Source organism: Canis lupus, chromosome 30 (genome assembly GCF_048164855.1).
Source record: "Canis lupus baileyi chromosome 30, mCanLup2.hap1, whole genome shotgun sequence".
NCBI lineage: Eukaryota > Metazoa > Chordata > Mammalia > Carnivora > Canidae > Canis > Canis lupus.
The window spans coordinates 16,471,049-16,497,079 of record NC_132867.1 but is presented as its reverse complement, the minus strand read 5'-3'; the positions used below and the strand labels follow the sequence as shown (position 1 = coordinate 16,497,079).

General features: G+C 36.0%; 1 long non-coding RNA gene across 2 annotated transcripts in view; it reads right to left on the bottom strand.

Moving 5' to 3' along the window:
• The window catches only part of LOC140621484 (uncharacterized), a 44,480-nt gene extending 19,150 nt beyond the window's left edge, over window positions 1-25,330 (bottom strand). For both annotated transcript variants that reach the window (XR_012021198.1, XR_012021199.1), the window contains exons 1-2: window positions 25,176-25,330; window positions 24,525-24,591 (exon numbers count right to left, since the gene is read on the bottom strand). This is a non-coding gene — a long non-coding RNA (uncharacterized lncRNA). The remainder of the gene's footprint in view (window positions 1-24,524; window positions 24,592-25,175) is intronic.
• Between the last annotated feature and the right edge of the window lie 701 nt (window positions 25,331-26,031).

The window sequence follows — 26,031 nt, the reverse complement described above, 5'->3', positions numbered from 1 at the left end:
TTATGATTATACATATGCTAAATACAAAGAATTTATTTTTAGTTTTATTTATATTTAACATTATATCTAAAAGATTTTAGTCTAACCATCTTTTAAAAACTGGATCCAAATATTATTTAGAATTGGGGAAAAAAAACTTCTGTCCCCTAAAAAAATACATTTCCTCTCTTTCATTGTATGAATTATTAAGAAGAAATTCCAACTCAAAAAAATCTTGGGAAAAGATGGAAACATTCCACACATTCAAGCTGTATTAACACCAGTGTTAGCCAGATAAAATATATACATTTTTGAAAATAAACATTTTGTTTGGTAATTTTCCAACATCACAAGGGTTGATGATAGAAGCCAATAATTCTTTTTTACTGTATTTTCAAATGACAAGTAACCCTATAATATCCGAGTAGGAGAATGACAGGAGATTAGTTATTGAAGCATAATAGAATTGTTGACTGGGCAGCCTGGGGGGCTCAGTAGTTTAGTGCCACCTTCAGCCCAGGTCGTGATCCTGGAGACCCTGGATTGAGTCCCACGTCAGGTTCCCTGCATGGAGCCTGCTTCTCCCTCTGCCTGTGTCTCTGCCTCTCTCTCTCTCTCTTTCTCTGTCTCTCATGAATGAATAAATAAAAATCTTTAAAAAAATTAAAAAAAAGAATTGCTGAAACTACTTGACATGTTTTCTACATAGTAACATCTCATTAAGTTCTTTCTATTTTTACCTAAATTCCTATTTGCTTATTTAAGGTCTACATGTAGACAGCCTTGCTTTGATTATTACCTAATAGTTATTCAGGCATTTTAGTTATCATATGCTTAGGCCAAGCACAGGATTTACTACTATTGCTCCAGAAAACACCAGGTGCTTTTACCAGCCAGCCAAAGAGAAATGAAAGGACTTTCCTGGATGGCTTCTCCTTAAATACCAGTTCAACACTCTTAGTAATGTTTCATTAACTTCCTTCAGCAGGGTCTCTATCCCATGTTCTAGCTAAACATTTTGTTCATGCCTCCAGAAGACCTACCTATCTTTCCTTGCTTCTAATGTTTTCATAAAATTGATAAATATAAGAAGAGAAACAAATCACCCATTATTCATTACTTTAAAAAACCCATCATTGTTTTTGTTGATCACATTGTGGGTTTTTCTAAAGTAGAGCTATTTGGAAAAAAAAAAAAATCAGTAATCCTATAATACGTATAAGTGCCTTCTGCTCCCTCTCATCTTTTTTTTTTTTTTGCTCCCTCTCATCTTAACATAGTATCAAGTAGTTCCCTATAATTTCATGTCTTCAAAACCATCAGTTTTAATGTTTTCCTTTGGAAACATGCCAGATTACAGTTCCTGTGGTTTTCATGGTCATTCCAGATAGATTATTATGTGTTTCTAAGTGTCTGCACCTCCATGAAATACTTAGTTTGGCTTTGTTAATAACAGAAACTATTTATCAGTTCAGCCAAAGGAATGAAAAGGAAGAAATACAAGTATCTTTTCCAAAGCACTGAATAGGTTATATGTGGAATGTGTGGATATATATCAAACTTGTGGCATGCAAATATTAAGAAAAAATATTAAATTATTTTGATAGGATTCATTCCTTTGGAAAGGGCAGAACTGTCTTGGGGCTCAAGGAAATGTCACAGAATGAATAAATGAGAACTAATTATAGAAACTCTTGCTTAAATATCTGAGTTTTTTTTTTTTTTTTTTTTAACAACATCAGGATTTGCTTCAGTACGCCAGTGGAAGGTGAGAGTGAGGAATGAATGAGGTAAGGGGTGAGTGGAAGAAGAACCTTCCATTTGACCACATATATATAAATGATCAGTAAAGCTAGCTGAACAACATCTAACAAATAAGTGCTAAAATGATTTATTTGGGAAATACTGACATTGATATTGTATACACTGGTTTTCAACAAATAACAGAAAACAATATGGAAAAAAAGTCTAGCATAGGGGAAGAAACAAGGGACTTGGATTCTGACTTGGGCTCAAATCCTATCTCTATCCTTTGTGACTTCTGAGACCTTAAGTCTTTCTTTTAATTTCTCTGATCTTTAGGCTTCTCGTCTATAATACAAGAATAATAGTTCCTTCTTTGCCAAGCAGATATAAAAGTAAAAAGAGACAAACACTTAGCATCTGACACATAGTAGGCATTCAAAAAAAGGGGAAGTTATTATTATTATATTATGTTTCATATTAGTGCTCCCAAAACAAATAGGAAAATGACTTTTGTCAAAAATAAAAGGTGATTGACATGGGAAAATACCTGAGAAGAAAAGGTTATCACAGGACTACTGCCATTTGCAGGGCACAGGGGTAGCCATCTGAAACCCAGCTTATCTGATATTGTTTTAAGTCTATGGGCCTCCCTATTTGTCATCTAGAAACTTCCCTAAATGTTACCTAGAAATTTCCAATATCTGAGAACCTCCCCGTAGGGTGAGTCAATCAACTTTGGGTTTCTAGTACACAAATAATAGGAGTCACTAAAATGACAACATTAATGGCATAAAATTTGGGAGAATATCTACTATGACAGGCTACTCTTGATTTAATTCTGTCTAAAGGCTCTAACCTGAGTTTTATAAAGTCCTTTTGCAAGTCAAATCTACCAACCAAAGAGCATAACTGTGGACTTAGATTCTCCTTTATGCTTAGAATATTTTTCTTTCCAAAGATATCAGTATAAAGAGCTTTGGTTATTCAAAAGAGAACAGCAAGTTCACAAATAAAGCCTCTTTCCCCATGCCCTGTTCTTTCATCTGGACGAAATACTGAACACTAATGTGTTCCTTAGTGAACATAAGGGAATGCTAAACCCTTTTGGAAGCCAACAAAAACATATTAATGATGTGGAAGTGGAAGTGGGAAATTAGACGAAAGAGTGGTTGTGAATCAGGTATTTCTCTGATTAAAATATACCAACAGACTAAGTTTGGGGTTTATAAGAATAGCATTGGAAATTAATTTTTTTCCAACAGGGGACATAGAGAAAGTGAAATCAAGATAATTTGTCAGGGCTTAGTTTAGTTTTGTGTGAATGAATGTGACTGATTCAAAAGAATGATTCTGAATTAATTTCTATTAAAGTAAATGCAGTATCTTTTTAAATACTATCATCTTCTTTCTTAAATTGGGCTCCTTTAGCAATTACCTTTCCTAATACATTTATACCAGCAAGGGAGTCTGCTAGCTGCACTACATGGGAAATACCAAGAATGGATGTTTAACCTGAGAATATAACCAAGGCCCCTTTTCCTGAAAAATGCCTTCTCTCAGATTTTAGTGAATATTAGTATCATCCCACCCTGCCCCTCTCTCTCCTCCAGAGCAAATAGGACAAACATTTCTGCTGCTATTCCTAGAACCATAGTTTTCAACAGTTGCCTTAAGTAAAATGTTTTCATTCTTGAGTAGATTAAGCCTTTTCTAGTTTTATGTCCTTAATAATTTGATGTTTTTGTTTTTTCCATGACTAAGTTAAGGGAGGCCAAGAGTGTTTAAGTATCTGTCCCATGGCATACTATTAATGAGTAAGAAATGAAATTTTCATAAACCCTAATCCATATCCTCATTGACTTATTGAATCAATCCATTTTTATCTTGGAGGGCCACAGACAACAGCAGCAGGGTGATATACAGGCAGGTAGACGTTCATGTTGGGGCATTGGGAGTTACAATGCACACAAAACAAATAATCAACCAACCAAAAACCAAACAGCAACAAGCACTGCTGGCCTACATTGGTAGAGATAGTCCAAATAAAGACAGTAAATTTGAGAATATCAGATCAAGGATGTAGAACCAAGGTGGTTGTTGGTTAGCCAGTGGTGAGAGAAAGATCACATGGAACAAGAAGGAGTCAAACAACACAGAAGATACTCTTTGATAACGCCTCATATTGATTTCAGAGCAGCATGTAAGGAGACAAGAATATCTTTTCTATTTTACAGTGTGAATGAATGTCAAGCAGAGTCTCAGCAGTTAAGATGATTTTGACTGTTCTACACATACCTAAATGCAGTCATCTTTAATTTGACCGAGACATAAATGTGATCATACAATGTGAGCTGAGACAGTCCCTTACTTTGTGAGTGATTCTAGGTCACCACCCAGTATTCCTCTCTACTTTATTGTTTCTTTCTTATTTTCTACTTCTTGCAGTAACTTTCAAGGAGGGACAAATATTGTTGATGTTTCACAAAATACGGCCCTCAAGGGGAGAGTTCAAACTTAAATACAGAGTAGATATTGTAATAAGCAGAAATGACATGATTTTTGAGAAAAATGATATTTCTGAGAAAGCTAAGACTGAATAACTATGTATTTATCTGTGTTTTTCTAGAGATTTTCTGAGGTGTTGGTACACAGCCCTTGCTAAAGTCAAGTTTACAATATTGCCATCTAGAATACAACCAGAGTTCTTTTAATTTGGTTAATTTCTATAAAGCTTTCTTTTTCATATAGAGTAGAGAGGCTCTAGGACCTGCAGCAAAAAAAGACAGAAATGAGCTTCAGTTCCTTAAGATAAATTTAAACGCATAGCTGACTTCATGGCAATCACCCTGCAGAGGCTGTAATAAGCACTACATGATCAGGAAGTGGCAATATCTATTCAAAATGGCCCCCTGTAGATGACCTATTATACATTAATGTGAAAATTACCTCCTGTGTCCAACATAAACTGCTTTGATTCAGAAGATGACCGATTTCTGATCTCTGGGCTAAGACACGTCTGTCAGTGATGAACAACCTTCCAGTCCATTTCTTATGGACAGATGGTGGGCCATGGCCTGACCTTGGCTCTATATGATCACACAGACACCCCTTTACACCAATCCTAATGGGGTCAATTAAAGATTTAGAGGTTTAAAACAACATCACATTAAAAGTTCATTCACAGTTTTTATTTGGCAATCTATTAAAATGGAGAAACTTGAAGTACAAGGGATGAGATGGGGAATACCTCTGTTTTCCTAAGAGTACTGCGATGTGAAAAAAAATTTTCTGACATCCCTCAGGAAACTTCTGTTTGGTCCCATGCTCCCTTGAAAATAACCAAACAAATGATTCTCAGTAATGTTTATATGAATCAATTATTAGACAATTATCTGAGCTTCAAGTATTATTCACAATTGAATTGATTGAAAAACATCTGTATTTGAATTAAATGTCCTGCAAGTAGCCTCTGACTCCAGCCCTTTTTTGGTTTTATTTTTTCAGAGTTGTATAGCATATTTTGTGAACAACTCATTTAATAATGTCTTCTTTACAGTATTCCATTAAGTATTCAAGTGCCCTATTTGCTTGTCAAACTTCTTTTCCTTAAAATGAATTCCTGGCATTTCTAAAATGAAATACTGCCAAGGGAAAAAAGAACTTTGCATTTATCATGTAGAAAATTATGTGCTTTGACCGTCCAACAGATGATGTATTGGCAACTACCCAAGGTTCACATTTGTGGTCTCAGTTTGGAATTGGGATTCAAGAAGACTTCATGGTAGAGTGGTCTGCTCCCAAGTGTCTTCCCCAATCCTGATTGTTAGAATCACTATAAAACCCCAACTGTACTCATTACAGCATTTGCTATATTCATTCTTTCAATTGTGCTCATTTTTTTCCGTATGAAATATAGTTCTTCAGATTATCTTTGTCATCTTTGCATTTCCTCACTGGACCTTTGACCAAATAGATGCTCATTACTGCTCTGTATTGGTCTTCCTAGGGTAGGTATGATAGAGCCAGGCTTTTTATATTAATTTATTCCTTCCTTGGTTACTCACATGCTCTCAAGTCAGCAAATCATTCTAGAATGCAGCAATTGCCTAGTTAATTCAGAAAAATTGAGAGCTGTGGTATCAAATTGTTAGTCTGGGTGTGGGGAATCATGCTGTGAAAACAAACTTTTTCTTCCTTTTGCTATTGGACATGTCTCCTCTCTGAAAAGTTCTCCTTTGTCAATTGTATGCACTGCAGTTCACCTGTTTGAACTCTTGGGCTGGTGATCAATTATTAGAGCAAAAACTACTTTTAAATTGGAGGCTAATGCTTCTCTTTAGCTTTTCTTCTCGTGACTTCTATGTTACTTTATGGTGAATATGAGTTAAATGTTGCCTTAACAGAATTCCTATGCTATAACTCCTGACATTCTAAGAGCTTAGAGTACATTTTTCCTTTATTATTAATGATGGTGAAGGTGTTCAAAACATGACACCCCACAATATGCCCTTTGACATATTGATTATTTTGAGTTGAATATTAAGAAACAGATGCAGGAAGGGCTCTCTGATGTCCCCCCTTTCTATTTAAAAGCAGGTCATAATATTTTCCATGAGAAAGGGGCCTGGACTATACCAGGAAGAGAACATTCTTATCACTGGAGACTAGGAGTTTATGCCAAAATGGACCTGTACAAACAAGTCTACTAAAATCACTCTAATCTTCCATTAGTTTTCCCTGTGTATTTCTTAGTCACTTTCCCATAATTTACTGCCTATAAAAACTTAAGCCTTTTCCTTTGTCTTGTCATTTCTCTGCAAATTCATCATTCTTTGTTAAAAAAAATATATATAAACTTTCAGTCCTATTTTTTGAAGTCTTTGTTTTTCTTCTATTTTGATGAAGGCTCCTCTGCGCACACAAAAATGTTAAATAAAATGTGTGTGCTTTTCACCTCTTAGTCTGTCTTATGTCCACTTAATCTCAGATCAGCCACAGAATCTAAGAGGACAGAGGAAGATTCTTTTTTTTTCTCCACTATATTGACCATGGTTCAAATCTCTTACATTGTCCTTTTGAATATGAAATAGAATGATATGCTTGAGGGTCTCCTAGATGGAGGAACAGCTAGACTGTGCTATTGCACATACTATCCCTAATTAATAAAGTACGTGGAATGAGTTCTCTTGCCTCCTCAAACACAAATCCCAACAAACCAGAAAGACATGTATGCCCCAAGGTAAGTTATGCTGAGTATGTACTTTGCAGTGCTATGCTTCCATATGAGGAATACCTTTCTCAGATTGGAGGTAAAATGCCTCACTCTTAAGCTTGAGAGTCAAATAATTTCTTAAATTATTTTACCTGACTATTATGAGGTTAGCAGACAATAAGTCATCATTATCAACAACAAAATTAAGTTTCCTTAGAAATCAGTGATATAGGCTATTGCTATGAAGCTACTCTGAAGACTATTTTGTAAGTTCAGGGATAGTATGGAGCTCTATGTTATAAAGGCTTACTTTGTAACCACCAGCTAGCTGCATATGAACACTATTATCCTTAATTATGGGTGTGGATGGGAATGTAGCCAATCTTTCAGAAGGACCTCAAACACTCCAGGAATGCAGCATGACCCTTCCCAAAGATGGGATGGTCAGCAGGGTGCATTACCATGTGGGATGAAGATTCTTCACTTATTTCCCTAGACGATATCAAATGAAAGGTTTATGTGATTCTGTTTTCAAGGATTCTGCTTTAGCTTGGTTCTGGGAACTCCCTTATATAATGGTGATGGCTTCTTTCCAAAACATGTTTATGCTAAGATAAAAGTTACTATATCTTAGGATGGGAAGCTATTTACATCTCCCATATTGTAAAAATTGCCCTTTGAACCTAACTGCTCCTCTGTTTTCTATATTTGAGAAAAAATTTGAAACATCAGGTAAAAATTAGAAATGACACAACTTTTGGAATAAGTAGGAACTTATAAAAAATCCACAAAAACCCTGGGTTTCAGTTCTATCTTCACCACTCCACGGCTAACTAGTTACTTGATTTCCGGTAAAGCATAATCTTTCTTTTAATCTCTAAACTTGAAATGAGGATAATAAAGCATACTTATCAGTTGCTGTAGGAATTCAATAATAAAATATGCAAAGGAGGGCAGCCCAGGTGGCTCAGCGGTTTAGCGCCACCTTCAGCCCAGGGACTGATCCTGGGGACTCAGGATCGAGTCCCACGGCCGGCTCCCTGCATGGAGCCAGCTTCTCCCTCTGTCTGTGTCTCTGCCTCTGTGTGTGTGTGTGTGTGTGTGTGTGTGTGTGTGTGTGTGATGAATAAATAAATAAAATCTTAAAAAAATATTTGCCATGGATTTACCGATCCTTGATGTCAAAACAAAAAACAAAAACAGAGTTGGGTAGTAGTTAAAGCAGTAAAAACAGATTTTATTAACTATTGCCATAGGGGAAGAAAGATCCCTCTGTAGAACTCAACTCCGAATACAGTGTGGGCAAGTGAGAATCTTTAGCCAAGATGCAGATTTACTAAGAGAAAACATCAGAGATAAGGGAGATTCTAACTAAGCTGACCTAACAGGATCTTTGCTGAAGACACACCAGGGTGACTGGACATCACTTAGGTGATGCTGGAGGATAAGAACCCTGTGGAAATATTGAGGCTGAACATGTAGAAAAGATGGGGAGGACTCTTGCTAAACTGGTCTAGCAGGGTTCTTGCTGAAACTGGATTTTTATGAGGAGCTACATAGATGGGCCTAGGAGAAGGTTTGGGAGCCTAACTAAAGTTTGGTCAAGCAAGAATCTTCATTATTGGTCCCAGTATAATCAGTAGGTCTTGTGCCCTACTATTCCTATATCTTAGTATTTGAGAACTCTTTGTATTAATATGAAAATATTAATAATTTACCAAGATAGACATGGTTTTATTTCTTTGACATACTGAGTTATTTTAGATTTCCAAGAAAGTAATATGGTAAAAGGGCACTGAAGATGATTTTAATATTTCTTTAAAAAGTTAATATTTTTATTTCTAGAGTTAATGCTACAGGTTTATATTGGACATCTCTGAATAAATGCCACATTTACTGAGAAACATTAGTAAACACTTTGAGATTTGGACTCTTTCTGTTTCAAAGAGTATGTGCACTCAAAATGTGATGTAACTCTTGTGCATAAATCCCTTACACACTCCCACGGAAGATTCCCATTATGCCTTGACAACAGCTTGTCACCCATTTGGCAAAAATTTTACCCTTTGAGAACAACCAAATTTCATATTGTGGAGGTGTTTTTTTTTTAAATGGGAGTTTTGGTTTTCATTCTTTTTTTTTTTCCTTATGCATAGAACAAAAGGAAATTCAAGTCCCTAAAGGTAAAGAATTTAATGAGGATTTTATATTTTGGATTTTATATTTATATATAAAATTTATATATATATAATATATAAAAAAATATATATAATGAGGATTTTATATTTATAAATTTTATATTTTGATCTGTTATATTTTTAATAGGTAGTACTCAAAGTACATTGATTTCAGTTACTTTATAACAAAGAGATACTGAATATTGACTTTAAACTGAAATATCCTTTTTCATGGGCCTAGTAACAAATTTCTGCCTTGAGAATGGCTTTGGATTTCCATGGCCTTTTGTGCAATTCTTAGTTTTAAATCTTTGATCACAATAGCCTGTTCACCTTAGTTTTTCTCCAGTTATCCTGGTTTCCTAATGTAAGAGTCAAAAAAGCAAATGTGAATATACCAGAATGACTTAGAATGAACAGGAATCCTGGGAAATAGATTATCTTTTTTTTTTTTTAAGATTTATTTATTCATGTGAGACGCAGAGAGAGACAGAGGGGCAGAGACATAGGGAGAGGGAGAAGCAGGCTCTTCACAGGAGCCAGATGTGGTACTCAATCCCGGGCCCCAGGATCACAACCTGAACTGAAGGCAGCTGCCCAACCATTGAATCACCCAGGTGTCCCACTAGATTAGCTTTTAATCGATTTTTCCATATAGGTCAGGCACAAGTTTGGCTTACATGTAAGAGCTGCTATTCTGACTTATGAATTGACTGTAGTTCCATATTTTGACTTTGATTTGGTTAATTCATTCCTGTTACTATCTTTGTATATTCACTTACTGTGATGCTATGACATGCTATGATATGCTATGATATGATAAGTGGGTTTTCTGAATGGTCACCATTGGTCCTAAAATTCTAGTTAAGCAAATGGCTTGAGTCAGATGATAAAAGGAAACATTTCAGACTTTCTGTTTTGAAAGAAAACTACAAACATACTTCATAAGTCAGTTTTTCATTTTCATTAAAAATTACAGGTACTTCAAAAGTCCCTATTTACAGTAGACTTTGTCAGGGCAGAGACAAGAGCTTTGACATTAAAAATCTAAAAATCATTAAATATTAAAATTAAATACTAAAATCTCCATTGGAAATCTGTTAATAATACTCTCTCTCTCTCTCTGCTTCTCTCTCACTACATTTTATCGAGAAATAGATGTTTTATCTGTCAGATGCTGACCCAGTCAAGATAGTTTCCTTTTGTATTTGTAAAGAAGAAAACTGAACTTCTGAGAAATTAATTATTTTTTTCTAAGATCACAGAACTAAGCAGGGGAAACTGGAAGACTAATCTAGGCTTGTCTAATATTAGTGCTTTTTTTTTTTTTGGTTCTACTTTGTTCTATGCCTTGAAATCAACAATTAAGCTGAGATCTTGGCCTTCAAAAGATGTTATCTAAAGGGAGAGACAAATAACTGAACAGGCATTTATCATACACTTAAAAAGCGGGATAAGTTTTACTAGTTTCATGGGAACTTTTAAAAAATTTGTTTTATTAATTTTTATTGAGATATAATTGGCATATAACATTATGTAAGTTTAAGATGTGTAATATGTTAATTGATATATTTGTATATTGCAGTATCACCTCTGTAGCATTAAGTCATACTTCGATTACATCACACAATTATCATTTCTTTTTTTGTGGTGAGAACATTTAAGATCTAGTCTCCTAGCAACTTTGAAGTAAATAATATTATATCATTGACTATAATCACTATGCTGTGCATTAGATCTCTAGGACTTATTTATCTTCTGACTGTAAGTTTGAAACATGGGAATTTTTGATGGTCCAACTTAGTGTGTCTTGAGACCACACAAAATTTCATTGAGAAACAGGCCTGAGGAGGAGCAAAAGCATTTAAGACCAGAATACGAAGGAGAACGTATCAGCAAGAGGAAATAGCACATGGGAACCATTTGAAATATAAAAGAACATTCCAATGTTAAGAAATCATGAAGAGGTACAAGTGATAAGAACCTAGAAAAGAAGGATACATGAAGTCCTAAAGTCTTAGACACTTGCTTAGGAATTTGGATTCTATACCACGGAGAGCTATAGAAGGGTTTTCATCATTGGAGGAACCTTTGACACTCAACAAATACTTGAATGCTTATTATTTCCAGGCACTAATCCTATTCATAAATTAGAATGATTTCAGACAACAATATAGAAGACAGACCAGAAATGGAAAAGACTAGAGACCTTTTCAAAACCTTCAGGCAAAAATCATGAGATACAATTGAGGTAGAGACTAAGCCTGTTTCATCTTTGGGTTCTCTTTTGTCAGAAGGTACAATAACAGCAAATGTGATTTTAGTAGTTCTCTGTTCCCATCTTTATTCCTCTTACCTGCCAAACCTCCTAATACTTGCAGTGCCCCAGTAGATCTCTGAGGAGCCCACAAGTTTCTCAAGAATGCAGATACTACTATTTTGAGAATCCAGTCACCACTGTGGTTCATTAGCATGCCTGAGATGCTATCTCAAGTGTACGACAAGTTCAAGAACTAAACTTTTGAGACAATGTCACCAGTACAAACCTCCACGAACTTCTGTTTCTAGCCCAGGACTATAAATATTCATATAGCGAAATCCTTTTAAGAAGCTTAACCCTCAGAGGCAACACTGTATGTTCTGCTCAGTCCTTGGTCCTTCGACGGAGAACTCACTTAGAAGTGGGGAGGGTCCTTCTCTACTTCTCCATACATTTTATGCTACTCAAACTTTAACTCATATCTTTAAAAAAAATATATGTATATATGTGTATATGTATCCTGCTTTTTGTTCACTTCACATTTCACTTATTGAATGAAAATTTAGAAATATTCATGTAAGAAGAAGGGGAGATATAAGGAAGTAGGAAAAGTAGTCCAAGTCATTGGGTTTTATCACACAGCTGGTATATCAGTGCAGAGTTCACTTATAGAAATCTTTCTCCGTGGTCCCCAGGGCCCAGGTCTATGGTTCATAGTAGACAGATTTTTAATTTTTTTATGAGACTTTATTTTTTAGGGCAGTTTTAGGTTCACAGTAAAACTGAGCTGAAGGTACAGAGATTTCCCATATGTGTCCTGCTCCCATGCATGCAGAGCCTCCCTCTTTATCAACATCCCCCACACACTGGTATGTTTGCTACCATTGGTGAAGCTCATAGACACATCATTGTCAACCGAAGTCTTTAGTTTACCTTAGGGTTCACTCATGGTGTTGTACATGCTATGGGTTGGACCAATGTACAATGGCATATGTTCTTCATTACTGTATCATAGAGAGTAGTTTCACTGTCCCTGCATCTGCTGTGCCTGTGTGATGAGGCTTCTCATCCCTTCAGACAAGCACTCATCTTTTTACTGTCCCTATAGTTTTGTCTTTTGCAGAATGTCATAGAGTTGGAATCATATTCTATGTAGCCTTTTTACATTGGCTTCTTAGTATACGCATTTAAGTTTTCTCTGTGTTTCTCTCCCTTTTTTTTTAAATTTTGAAAAGATTTTATTTGGAAGCATATACAAACTAAATATTTCATATAGCCTTTAATACAATTGTTTTATTTTTCTTATCACAATGATATCATATTTTTTAAAAACACAAACTTTTTCACTAAGCCCCATGTGGTTGCCTCCAAATCTCCTTTAATGTATTCCAGTGTGCCCTAAAGATATCATTTCTATCGATGTCATGATGTGAAAAAGGGTTGAGACACACTCTTTAAAACTCTGGATCAGGATTTTTTAAAATATATTTTTATTTATTTATCTGAGAGAGAGAGTGAGAGCGAGAGTGCGCATAAGCAGGCAGTAGGGGCAGAGGGAGAAGCAGACACCTCACTGAGCAGAGAGCCCAACTCAGAGCTCTATCCTAGGACCCGGAGATTATGACTTAAGTTGAAGGCAGACACTTAACCAACTGAGCCACCCAGCACCCTTCCCCCCTTTTAAAAAGATTTATTTATTTATTGGAGAGAGAGAACATGTGCAAATGGGGAGAGGGCAAGAGAGAGGGAATCTCAAGCAGGCCCCCCATGGAGCCCAACATTAGGCTTAATCCCATGACCCTGAGATCCTGACCTGAGACAAAATCAATAGTTGCACACTTAACCAACTGAGCCACCCAGGCACCTCTTGGATCAGGATTCTTAACTGTCCCTTGGTAGATTTCCATGAGTATATGAAGTATGCAAGTGCATCTTTGGAGAGATGGTCAATAGTTTTCTCTGCCAGGTCTTTCATCTTGATAGCTCATTTATTTTTAGTGCGGAATAATATTCCATTGTCCAGATATACTACAATAGTAGAATTCAGCTTAGTGTAGGTAACAAGGCCTTTTGGAGTGGGTTATAGCTTTGTAGTAATAACACTGAAGTTGAATGATGCATTTTGGATAGTGGGACAAATACTAATTTCTGCAGACAAAACCCTTAATGATGATAATATCCTTAATGATTATGCTGCCCTCAAAGAATGTAATCATAATAAAGAAAAGTTTGCAGGGATTATAATGACAAATCCCAAAGCAGTGACAGCAGCAGCCCCAGTTACAACCCAAGCATCAAATCCTGCAATGACTGTTCCAGTTGATTCATCCATAGCAGTAACTATAGCTCAAGCCCCAACCACTGTCTCAGCTTTGTTCCCCACTTCTTCATCCATACGCATTGCTCCAGCATCATGGACAGTGTCTTCTCACCCTGCACCTCCTAGTGCAACTAAGCAAGAGAAACTTGCACAGAAGTCTTTGGATACTCTGTTGACTACCACTAGCCCAATACCAACCTAATGGCACATAAGGGAATTCTTCTCATTAAAAACTTTTTTTTAAGGTCCAAGAAGAGCACTTGTGACAGGTTGGTCTTATGAGAACATGGCAATAATATCATGTCAATGAGCTAGTTTCCACAACTCTGACAGAGCAGCAATTATCTTTTACTTTTTTAACTTTAATCAATTATTTTAAAAATTTGCATTACTAGTATTCTTTTTTGGAGCAGTTTTAGATTTACAAAAAAATTGAGCAGAGTTGGGTTTGGTTTGCTAATATCTTGTTATGATAAAAAATCTGAATACAGATTTTTGCATCTGTATTCATGAGAGATATTGGTCTTTGGTTTCTTTTCTTTTCTTGTAATTGTCACTGTCTGGTTTTGGATAATTTTGGCCTAATAGAATGAATTAGGGAGAATTTTCTCTACTTCTGTCTTCTGAAGGATATTGTAGAGAATTGGTATAAATTTTTCCTCAAATGATTGTTCGAATTCAGAAGTGAGCACAGCAAAGCCTGGAGCTTTCTCTTGTTAGGTATTGTTTTAATTCCTTTAATAGATATAGCTTTATTCAAATTATTTTTTTTCTTTTGTGAATTTTAGCAGATTGTATCTTTTAAGGAATTGGTCCATTTTATCTAGGTTGTCAAATCTGTAGAGTTGTTCATGGTATTCCTTTATTATCACTTTAATATTCGAAGGATCTGTAGTAATGTACCCCTCTCGCTTCTGCTACTAGTAATTTGTGCTCTCTTTTTTTAGAGAGAGGCTTATTAATTTTATTGATAGTTTCAAACGACCAGTTTTTGGTTTAGGTTATTTTCTTTTTTGGTTTCTTAGTTTCATTTTGTTGATTTATGCTTTGATTCTTATTATTTCTTTTCTGCTTTTTACTTTGGATTTAATTCATTTTCTCTTTTCTTATTTTATAAAACAAATGCTTAGATTACTGGTTTTGGGTCTTCTTTTCTAATATGTGCATTCAATGCTATAAATTTCTCTCTAATCATCACTTTCACTCATCCCACAAATTGTGATAAGCTGCATTTTAATTTTTAGTTAGTTCAAAATATTTTAAAATTTCTCCTGAGATTTCTTCTTTGATCCATGTGTTATTTAGAAGTATGTTCTTTTAATCTCCAAATATTTTGGAAATTTCCAGCTATCTTTCTGTTATTGATTCTGGTTTAATTCCATTATGGTCTGAGAGCAGATACTATATTATTTATGTTATTATAAATTTATTAAGGTATGTTTTATAACACAGCATGTAGTCTATTTTGGTGAATATTCCATGTGAGCCTGAGAAGAATGAGCATTCTGTTGATGTTGGATGAAGTAGTGTACAGATGTCAATTATATCCAGTTGATTGATGGTGTTGTTGAGTTCAACTATGTCCTTACTGATTTTCTGTATGCTGGTTCTGCATTTCTGATGGAGGGATATTAAAGCATCCAACTATAATAGTGGATCATTTATTTCTTCATGCAGTTTTATAAGTTTTCCCCACATATTTTGATGCTCTGTTGTTAGATGCATGCATGTTAAGGATTGCTGTGTCTTCCTGGGGAAATGACACATTAATCATTATGCCATGTCCTTCTTTATCCTTAATAAATTTCCTTGTTCCAATGTCTGCTGCCTAAAATTAATATAGCTATTTCCTTTCTTTTGGTTAGTGTTAGCATGCTATAGCTCTCTCCATTTACTTTTATTCTCTATGTGGCTTTGCACTGATATGGATTTTTTGGAGACAATGTATAGTTGGGTCTTGTTTTTTGATCCCCTCTACAATCTCTGTCTTGTAATTAATGCACTTAGACCATTGATATTCAAAGGGATTCTAGATACAGCTGGATTAATATCCAGCATATTTATTACTGTTTTCTATTGCCGTCTTAGTGTTTATTCCTATTTTTGTCTTCCAATCTTTTTTCTGCCTTTTGTGGTTTCAGTTGAGCACTTTATATACATCCATTTTCTTTCCTTTCTTAACATATTGGTTACATTTCTTTTTTTATTTTTAGTTGTTGCTCTATGGTTTGCAATATACATATAAGTAATCCAAGTCCACTTACAAATAACACTGTTCTGCTTCATGGGTTGTGTAAGTACCCCATAATAACAAAATAACCTAACTCTTCTCTCTTATCCTTTATATCATTGCTGTCATTCATTCCACATATATATAAACATAAATAAGCATATATATAATGGAATTCATTGTTTTTATTTTGGACAAATTAGGACCTACCACAAAAACTAAGAATAAGAACAATGTAAGTTTTTATTCTCCGATGCTCTTCCTTTTATAATACAGATCTGAGTTTCTGATCTATATCATTTTCCTTCTCTCTAAAGAACAGCTTTTAATATTTCTTGCATGGCAGGTAAACTGACAACAAATTTCCTCAGTTTTTGTTTATCTGAGAAAGTCTTTATTTCTCCTCCATTTTTGAAGCATAATTTCAAAGATTACAGATTCCTAGGTTGGTGTGCTTTGAATTTTCAACACTTAAGAGCATGGCAATCTATGGGGCACCTGGGGGCACAGTTGGTTACTGCTCAGTCATGATCTCGTGGGTTGTAAGATGGAGCCCAAGTCAGTCTCCATGCTCAGTGGGGAGTCTGCTTGAGATCCCTTCCCTCTGCCCCTCCCCCCACTTGCATGTGTGTGCTGTCTCTAAAATAAATAAATATTCAAAAAAACAAAAAGAATATTGCAGCCCACTCTTCTTGATTGCATGATTTCTAAGAAGTCAGATGTAATTCTTAATTTAGTTCCTCTATTGGTTTGGTGTTTTTAAACTCTGGCTTCCATCAGCATCTTTTATCTTTGATTTTTCTGTATGAATATGATATGCCTAGATATAGTTTGAATATGACATGAATATTATATGCTTAGATATAGTTTTATTTGTTTGAATAAGATATGCCTAGTTAGAGCTTTATTTGTTTTTGTTTTTTTGAGTTTGTTTGTTTTGCATTTAATTACTTGGTCTTCTCTGAGTTTCCTGGAGCTATAGTTTGGTATCTAGCATTAATTTGGGGAAATTCTCTGTATTTTTTCTTCAAATGCTTACTCTTTCTCTTCTTTCTTTTTTGTTTGGTATTCCAATTCACATATATTACACTTTTTTTTTTTTTTTTTTTTTACAGTTCCTAGTCTTTTCTTGTTTCCTTCAGTCTTCTTTTCTCTGCTTTTTAGTTTTGGAAGTTTCTAGGGAGATGCCCTCATGCTCAGAGATTCTTTCCTCAGCCATGTTCAATCTGTGAATAAGCCAATCAAAGGTGTTTTTTGTTTCTGTTACGCTGTTTTTGACCTCTAGCACTTCTTTCTCAGGTCCTTTCTAGTATTTTCCTTTTATCTGCTTACATTGCCTATCCTTGAATACTGTCTACCCATTAGAACCTTTAGCAAATTAACCATAGCTGTTTTAAATTCCTGCTCTAATCATTCCAACACCCCTGCTATATCTGAGTCTAGTCCTGATGCTTGCTCTGTCTCTTCAAGGTGTTGTCTTTGGCATGCCTTAATATTTTTCTCATTAGCAGGAGATGATATATAGGGTGAAAGAAACTTCTGTGAACTAGCCTTTAGTAATGTGGTGGGAAAGTGAATGGGGGAGAGATGGAAATGTTCTATGTGATTATTAGATCTCAGTCTTTCAGTGAGCCTAGGCATTGGACTATGAACTTCACCCCTTATGTGAGACAGAATGGCTAGAGAGGACTGGAGTGGGTTATTTCCCTTCCCGCAGGTGAGTTAGGCTCTGATAAAACCAAGGCAGGTAGGCTCTGGTTAAATAGTTTCTCCTGAGGGCAGAACTTATTAGGAAGAAAGGCATGATGTGATTGTTTCATGACACACACACCCCCTTACTAGAAAGCACAGGAGATTTTTGTCCTCTATTTATTGTGAGAGTTTGGTAGAGCTCCAGGAGGTAAAACTCATAAAATTGTAGGGCCCACTGATGACTGGGTTCCTCTGGAGTTTTTATCTCTCAGAATCGTCCACACTAAACTTCCAGCAGTTCACCACTTGCAGTTCAGGTACAACACAGGACTGCTTCCCATGGAGGTTTTTCTCTCACTTTGTCTCTCCAGTTTTAAAGACAGGGAGTTTGCTCTGACTTCCCTTAGGAATCTAAGAAGGGCTGTTGATTTTTCAGTTTGCTCAGCTTTTCTTGTTTTCTTTTTGATAGAGTGGCAACTTCTAAGCTTATATGTTGAACCAGAAACCACAAGTCTCTGACAATAGGGTTTTTTTTTTCTCAATAAATTTTATTAAGCAATGTCTTAGGATAACTAGAAAGATCTGTATGATTTGACGTCATTTGACATTTGCAAGCCCCTTCAAATTACTATTTGAGAAGGGTGAGATCACATCATAAACCATATCTCCTTTATTGTTTTTACTGATTCCTCCCTTTATATTCTCCAAATGATCACACTACTCCTTGACAACCCTCCAAGACAATCAAGAACAATGCAATTATAATGTAGGCTCCTCCTCTTACTGCTTCCTCCATTAATCAAGAGCACCAAAAATTCTGGGGAATTTATTTTTCTCCACTTTGTTGCTTACCTGGTGTTTTTGGCTTAAGGGCAAGACTTTACTATATTATGGATATCAAAGAAAAAAATGTAGTGCTGAAACTATATTATTGGATTCCAGAAACTTTTTGTAAGTTGTGATTTAAGAATGAAATTTCAGCCCCCTTAAAAGCATTTAGCATTTGCAAAAATATTCTGAAGAATTTCCTTCCTTTCCACACCCATGTGCCCATCATCTGCTGGACACTTAGGAATCCTCAAGTGTTAGTGTGTATCGCTACGTGTAAACAACATATTAGGTGCTGGAAAATGAGCATGAATGCGTCCAACAAGACTTCATTGCTCATTCTTTTAGACTCATAATACTACCCCAGAGGGAGATAGGGAGAGTACCCTGGAGATCATACTGGAAAATCCTGCAACACCAGTTTATTAAAAAGATGTTTCTTTATTTGTATAATTCCACAGTTCTGCTTAGGCTATGAACACAGTCCCACAAAATCAACCATTTTATTTAGATTTTTAACTTCTAGATGGAGGCATATTCTGAAAACAAGTGTAGTTCCTCTCAGGCTTTGTGAAAAAAAAAAAAAATCCCAATGCCCCCAATGCCCCGTATCACATTTCCAGAACTTTTTACCTGAATATAGCAATTTGAGGACTTTCCCCCCAATGTCTTAAACTGGAGTGTAATGCCAAGTTGTACATAATTAACTTCTGAGGGATCACATGCAACAAATTCAGCTTTGGGGCTGTCTGGGCTTAAACAGATATTTCTGGTAGTGGCAGAAAACATCTGTAGGTATCATTCCCCTATGTTAATGAAGGCAGAAACATTTAGCAGTATTACAAATTAAAATAAGAAAAAGAAACATAAAATAAAACAATAACCCTGTTCTCTCTGAAGCAGAACTTGGAGGAGGAAGCTATTATTATTATTATTACCACTATTGCTACCAACAAGAAAATTCTAACTCCTCTTGCTACCTGTATATTCATTTGGTACTTACTATATGCTCTTCTATCCCTTGATATCTCAATATCTCAAACATTTGTTTCTTTAACTTTATTGGGAACAAGAGATAAATAAGATTCACTTAGTATTCTACCTACACGTGTTCAGAAAACTATCACTAAGTGTCTGGAAATGTCAAAACCAGGTAAGCAAATGTGCTTTGATCACTTACACATTCAATAAATATAACATGAACTACAGCATAGAGTTTGAAATTTTCCCACCTTTCATGAGGGTGTATAAATAAAAGAGGCTTAACGAAATTTCATCGGGTAGTTTCTGGAATTAAAACAACTGGGCTGTTCGCCACACCCCACAGTTTGGAATGTAGACAATCAGGATTTAGGGGGTGTAAGGCTCCAGCCAAATTAAGATGATGCAAACCATTGCGTTAGATGATGGAGAAGGTCTGCTTTCCTCCTACTCAAAATGCCTGGGAAACAGGAAATAGGAGTTCAGTTAAGTTGGCCTTTCTGTAGTAGAAAAGTAATTGCTGCATGCCAGAGGACAGTGAATGAATATTATTGATGATTCTGTGATCAAAGGAGGCTTAGCTTTTGCTGTTGTGACAGCCATTTGACTGCTGCCTTGCAAATCAACACAAATTGATATGTTCGTGATGATGCACAGTTACAATGAAAAAAACCTAAACTTGCTCTTGATTTTTGCTAGGGGAAGAAAAAGGCCAAGACATGTCCAGGATGGAAGTAATTCAGAGTCCTCTCAAAGGCATGTAAAAGTTAGCTACGCTAGAGGGTATTTTAGTCAACGTGGAGATTATGCTGGCATAAAGATACCTAAAGTTTTAGTACTCAGTTGCATTTTGAGGCTATCCAGTATCTTATTTGGCAGTAATTTCCTATGGTGTGCAATCTCGTTGGGAGGCAGTATCTTATTTCCTGCTACATAGGGCAAAGAGAACAGGATACACCCTGGTACTCAGGTAGTGATAATGATTTAATCTCTTCAATTGGATATTTCCACACATGACTTGGAATATTTACTCTGTGATATATACAAGGATAGAAACAATTCATTTTGAGCAGCAGTGCCACATCTGGGTTAGATGAGATGTTAAGAGATGCCCCTTCAGATGAGCCTTCCATCAATACAGTTAGCTCCTGATAGCACCTAGGTAATTACGTGTGTGTGTGTGTGTGTGTGTGTGTGTGTGTGTATGCATATGTACATGCTTGAATGTATATCTCCTTAAATGTGTGTATATATATTTATATATAGTCTCAAATCTACCTACTGACCTACCTACCCACCTACCTATTGCCTTAAGCTAACCACAGTATATTTCTGCTAGTTATTATAAGACAACATCCTAATCGATACAGAACATAGACCAATACAAGCAAAGTATCCCTGGGCAAATATGGAGAAAATGGGATTATCTATTCTGGGGGGGCATATAGTTACAAATCCTATAATAACCTAGTAGGGGAGTTTACTGATCCACGGGCAAGAGTGTGAAGCTTCTAATTCAATCATCCTGTGTTCATTTGGGAACAAGCTCTAGGAGACAACACTGTTGCTACCCAAGTGTGATAGCAGGAATTCAAAGACTGCATGGTAGCATGGTTCCTTCTCATAGAATTAGATAGTTTAGAAAAAGGGAATTGGAAATTCCAAATATCTGAATTGGAGATCTTAAAATAGGATATTTAGGTGGTTTTTGCCCATTTTCCATTAAACATCTATTGTCCTCTGAAGTAGATTCCCCTTTCTTGCCTGGTAGTTCTTTCTCAGTTGCTCAAAGATTATTCTGTTACAATCTTACTCAAGTGAATTCCTTCAAGAGGAAGCCCGTCACCCATATATCACTCCCCATGGCTACTTTATCCAGACCTGTTCCTAGAGCTAGGTGTCAATATAGCAAAGGACACGAACTACAAATAAAACCTTACAAGTTGGATTGATGTCATATTCATGAAGAAGAATCAGAGAGTTACTGATTTGTATTGGAAAAAGTCTGGAAGATATGTATAAGAACAGATTTTAGGGTGCTCATCCAAGGCCGAGCCATTTTGAGATCACCAATACCAGTCGCTTAGATAAAACTCTCTCTCACCACACTATGAATGTTGGTATTTATAACACTTTTTAAAACTTTCTCATGTGTATGTGAAGAAACTAATAGAGTTAATCACCATCTCCAAGTGACTATATAAAGAAACACATTTGAAAAATTGCAAGTTTAATGGGTTGTGCGATTTTGAACATTTTATCAACTGTTCTCTTTCAATTCTGCTGTTTCCTCCCCTTAGCTGCCTACACTTGGTTTATTTTCCATCACAACTACCAGTGGATATATTCAGTCTTATTAGGCTACAGGGAAGAATTAAGGAATGGCTGTGTGTACCTTTTAGAATTCTTTCATCCTATTGTCTGAAACTCAAGTCTTTCCTTCCATCTGGCCACACAGAAAGAGAGAGTTGAGTACGAAAATATTAAAGCCTGTCTTCATACACTCACTGGACACTTCTCTTCTAGATTTCTTCATTTCTAACTCACTTTTCTTTGTTTTCTTTCACCATCAGACATTGCCCTTGTGATGGCCCTAACAAAATTAGTTTTGTTTTATTTCACCATCAGACAGTGGCCTAGTGATGGCCCTAATGCTCAAGCCTTTGCTAAATTGTCCTTGATAGTAATTCTCTGGGAACTGTTTTTAGAGGATGGGCAGTCTTTCTTTCCACAGATTTAAGCAAATTGCAATTTAATGCTTTTCAAAATAGAAAAAAAAAATAATGGCAGTAGTTATTTTTATGAAAGAAAAGAAAAACCATTGGCCTGAACTCTACAAAGCACCATGAGATACATAGCCACCTGTGTGGCTCAGCGGTTAAGTGTCTGCCTTCAGCTCAGGGCGTGATCCTGGGGTCTCGAGATCGAATCCCACATCGGACGCCCTGCGTGGAGCCTGCTTCTCCCTCTGCCTAGGTCTCTGCCTCTCTTTCTGTGTGTCTCTCATGAATAAATAAAATATTAAAAAAAGATATATAGTTATAATTCTTTCATGTTCTCAGGAAAGGAATAGCCTTTATTCTCTTTAAGAATTAGTATGAAAGTGGGACACCTGGGTGGCTCAGCACTTGAGCATCTGCCTTTGGCTCGGGTCATGATCCCAGGGCCCTGGGATCCAATCCTGCATTGAGCTCCCGCAGGGAGCCTACTTCTCCCTCTGCCTATCTCTCTGCCTCTCTCTGTGTCTCTTATGAATAAATAAATAAGGTCTTAAAATTTAGTATGAAGGCAACAGTGAGATAAGACAGAAGAAATCTAGGAAGGTCAAAATGACATATCCTCTTGGAGAATTCAAAACAATTATATATATAAGTAGGTTGTTGTATGTGATACTATGGACTTGTTTTAAAAAATACAAAGACAATATTATCCTATCACTCTAAGAATGCATGCTAGATACATCATATAAATTTACACATTGAATTACAAATGCTATTGAAAAAATTTTTAAAAGATTTAATTTATTTATTCATGAGAGACACACAGAGAGAGGCAGAGACACAGGCAGAGGGAAAAGCAGGCTCCATGCAGGGAGCCTGATGTGGGACTCGATCCCAGGACCCCGGGATCATGTCCTGAGCGGAAGGCAGATGCTCAACCGCTGAGCCACCCAGGTGTCCCAATGCTATTGGAAATTTATTGCATGCATCCTCATTCTATAACTAGGAAGGTGTATTAGTGAGTTCTCCAGAGAAATGGAATCAATAGTATATATACATAGTATGTAGAGGGAAAAATAAGTTTCAGGAATCGACTCACATGATTTTGGGGGCAAGTAAGTATAACATTCACAGAGCAGAAAAAAGCTGGAAATTTAACTAAGAGTTGATGTTGCTGTCTTGAGTCCAAATTCAAGTAAAAATTCCATACAGCTGTTTGAAGACAAAATTCCTTCCACTTTGGGAAATCTTAGTCTTTGCTCTTAAGGCCTTCAATTGTTTGGATGAGGCTCACCTACCTTCTGGAGAATAATCTGCTTTACTCAAAATCTACTCTCACATGTTAACTACATTCAAAAAATACCTTTATAGCAACATCTAGATTGTTTGACTAAAAGATTAGGCATCATAGTCTGCCAAATTGACACTTAGAATTAATCGTCACAGAAGGTTTGGAGGGAAAGAACATTTTGTATCTAATCTGGTTATAGTTGCTTGTGGTCTTTTCCTTTGTGGTCACTATGCTCAATTGACTTTACTGAATATTTGAAACTATGGTGAATATGTTACATATAGAGTCACATTTAGTACATTTTACTATAATATTCAACCATGGCAAATTTTCCCACCCAATATACTTGAATACATTAGGTCCATTCTTTTCTGCAAGTGAGCATCTGGTGGCTCATGCTTTGCCCAATCACTTAACACAGCAGCCCACATAGAAAATAGTGTAAAGAACAGAGTAGACAAGTACTAATTAAAATTATACAAATAAGAATTGTGTCCCCAAAGATGAAAGAATGAGAACATTTTGTTCTGACATATTGAGACTCAGATAAATGAATTAAACAGGAAGACATACCAGGATATTTTAAGTAGGTAGCAGATTATAAACCTACATAGTAACTGTCATGTGTTACAAGTCACTTCTGTTGCTTAGAAGAGCCTACTCTTAGTTATATCTGGAGACTGGGTATCAAGAACTTCTGAAAACATACTGATCTTTTAAAAAATCAAATTCCACCAACACTAATGGCACAAGGCTAGCTGTATTGTTTCTTTAGAAACTGGATCGCTGCTCTCTGATATGACTTGATAATTTATGTGCTACTCAGAATTATTTTTGTTCTACATCTTGCAATCAATTCCCACACACAACACATTAGGAAAGTCATTTCAACAGATTGTCAAGTAAAGAAGATAACAAAAGAAAGCCAAATATCTGAATGACTCATGTTTTGGCTCCTATAAGGAGGCTTTATTTTTGTTTGTTTTTGTTTTTATAATGAACAAAGATGCAATATTTTGCTCTGAATTCTTTCGTGTGATAGCTAAAATTCCCTTCTGCAGCACACATTGTAAGTAATTTTATATTACCTTGGTAGTTTCATGAATGTCTTTTCTCGCTGAGATTCCATCTGTGTCCAGTAGAAGGAGCACTTAGCTAAAAATAAAATAAAATAGACTTAAAACAAAATTTCTAAAATGCTAGCAGCCCTGAGACACAACTCTATTTCAGAGACAGCTGCTCTGAACCTAGGCTATAGTCTGTGGATGGGTAGTTTTAGGTGAACCTGATTCAGGATGTAGCTGTTAGGCCCCAAACTAAAATGTGGGCCTGGATTCACACCACCTTTGGTGACTTTATCTCTGGGAGGTTCTCAAAACTGCTGGTCAGGCTCTTACTAGCTAAGGTATCCAGAGGAAAAATTGTCCCCAAAGCTAGGATCATCTTTGTGGACTTTTATCTTCTTTTGAATATTGACCTGATAATTCTTTACTAAAGTAAAGGGGTATGTAGGAGGTATGTTCCAAGACCTCCAGGGGATGCCTGAAAATGCAAATAGCTCTGAACTCTGTATATTATTTTTTTTGTTTATGATATCAATGATAAGGTTGAATTTATAAATTAGGCACATAAGAGATTAACAACTAATAACAAAATAGAACAATTATAGCAATATATACATAATAAAAGTTATGTGAATGTGGTTTCTCTCTCAAAGTATTCTATTGTACTGTACTTACCTTCTTGTGAAGATGCGAGATGATAAAATGCCTATGTGATAAGATGAAGGGAGGTGAATGACGTAGGCATCGTGACATAGGGTTAGGCTACTATTGACCTTCTGATGGCATGTCAGAAGGAGGATCATCTGCTTCCAGACCAAGGTTGATCTCAGGTAACTGACACCATGAAAAGCAAAACCAAGTTTAAAAGAGAACTATGTATTTTGTGAGCTTTCTGGTGCTGTCTGGCTAATGACTTTTATATCATGTCTAGATTTTCTGTTAGTAGCAATGTTGGTTCAAAATACGTAGTCCTACCTTACCAGAAGTAGAGTGCATCACTATTTCTTAACTCCCTTATATTCTTCCTGACTCTCTTAAATTTGGATGTGCACAATGACCACCATATTGAAGACGAAAGCCAAGTTTTATGAAATCTAATCTACATACTATAATGTGGAAAGTGTTTTGAACATCATTAATCTCATTTTGCTGAGCTGGAATTGTGCTTGTTTATTGATTGCCTTGGAGCCTTGGCTGGAGTTTTCTTTCAGTTTAAAAAGCCTCCCTACCTGAAGGTTGCCTATTCTCTCCTACCCATAGCAGAAAGGTTTGGCTCAGGGCCAACTCCATCCATGACTTCTTCTACCTCTCAATTTTATTTGATCTCTCCCTATTCTGAAATACCATTTTACTTATTCTCTGGGTGATACAAATACATCGTGTTTTTACTCATTAAGAGTTGGCAAGTGTGGTGAACAAGATGATTTTGTTTGCAACCCTGGATTGCAAACTCTCCTAAGACAGGGTTTAAGCTCTTAGTGTCTTCCTCTGAATTTATTTGGATGCTTTAGACAAAATAGGGAGTCTAAAT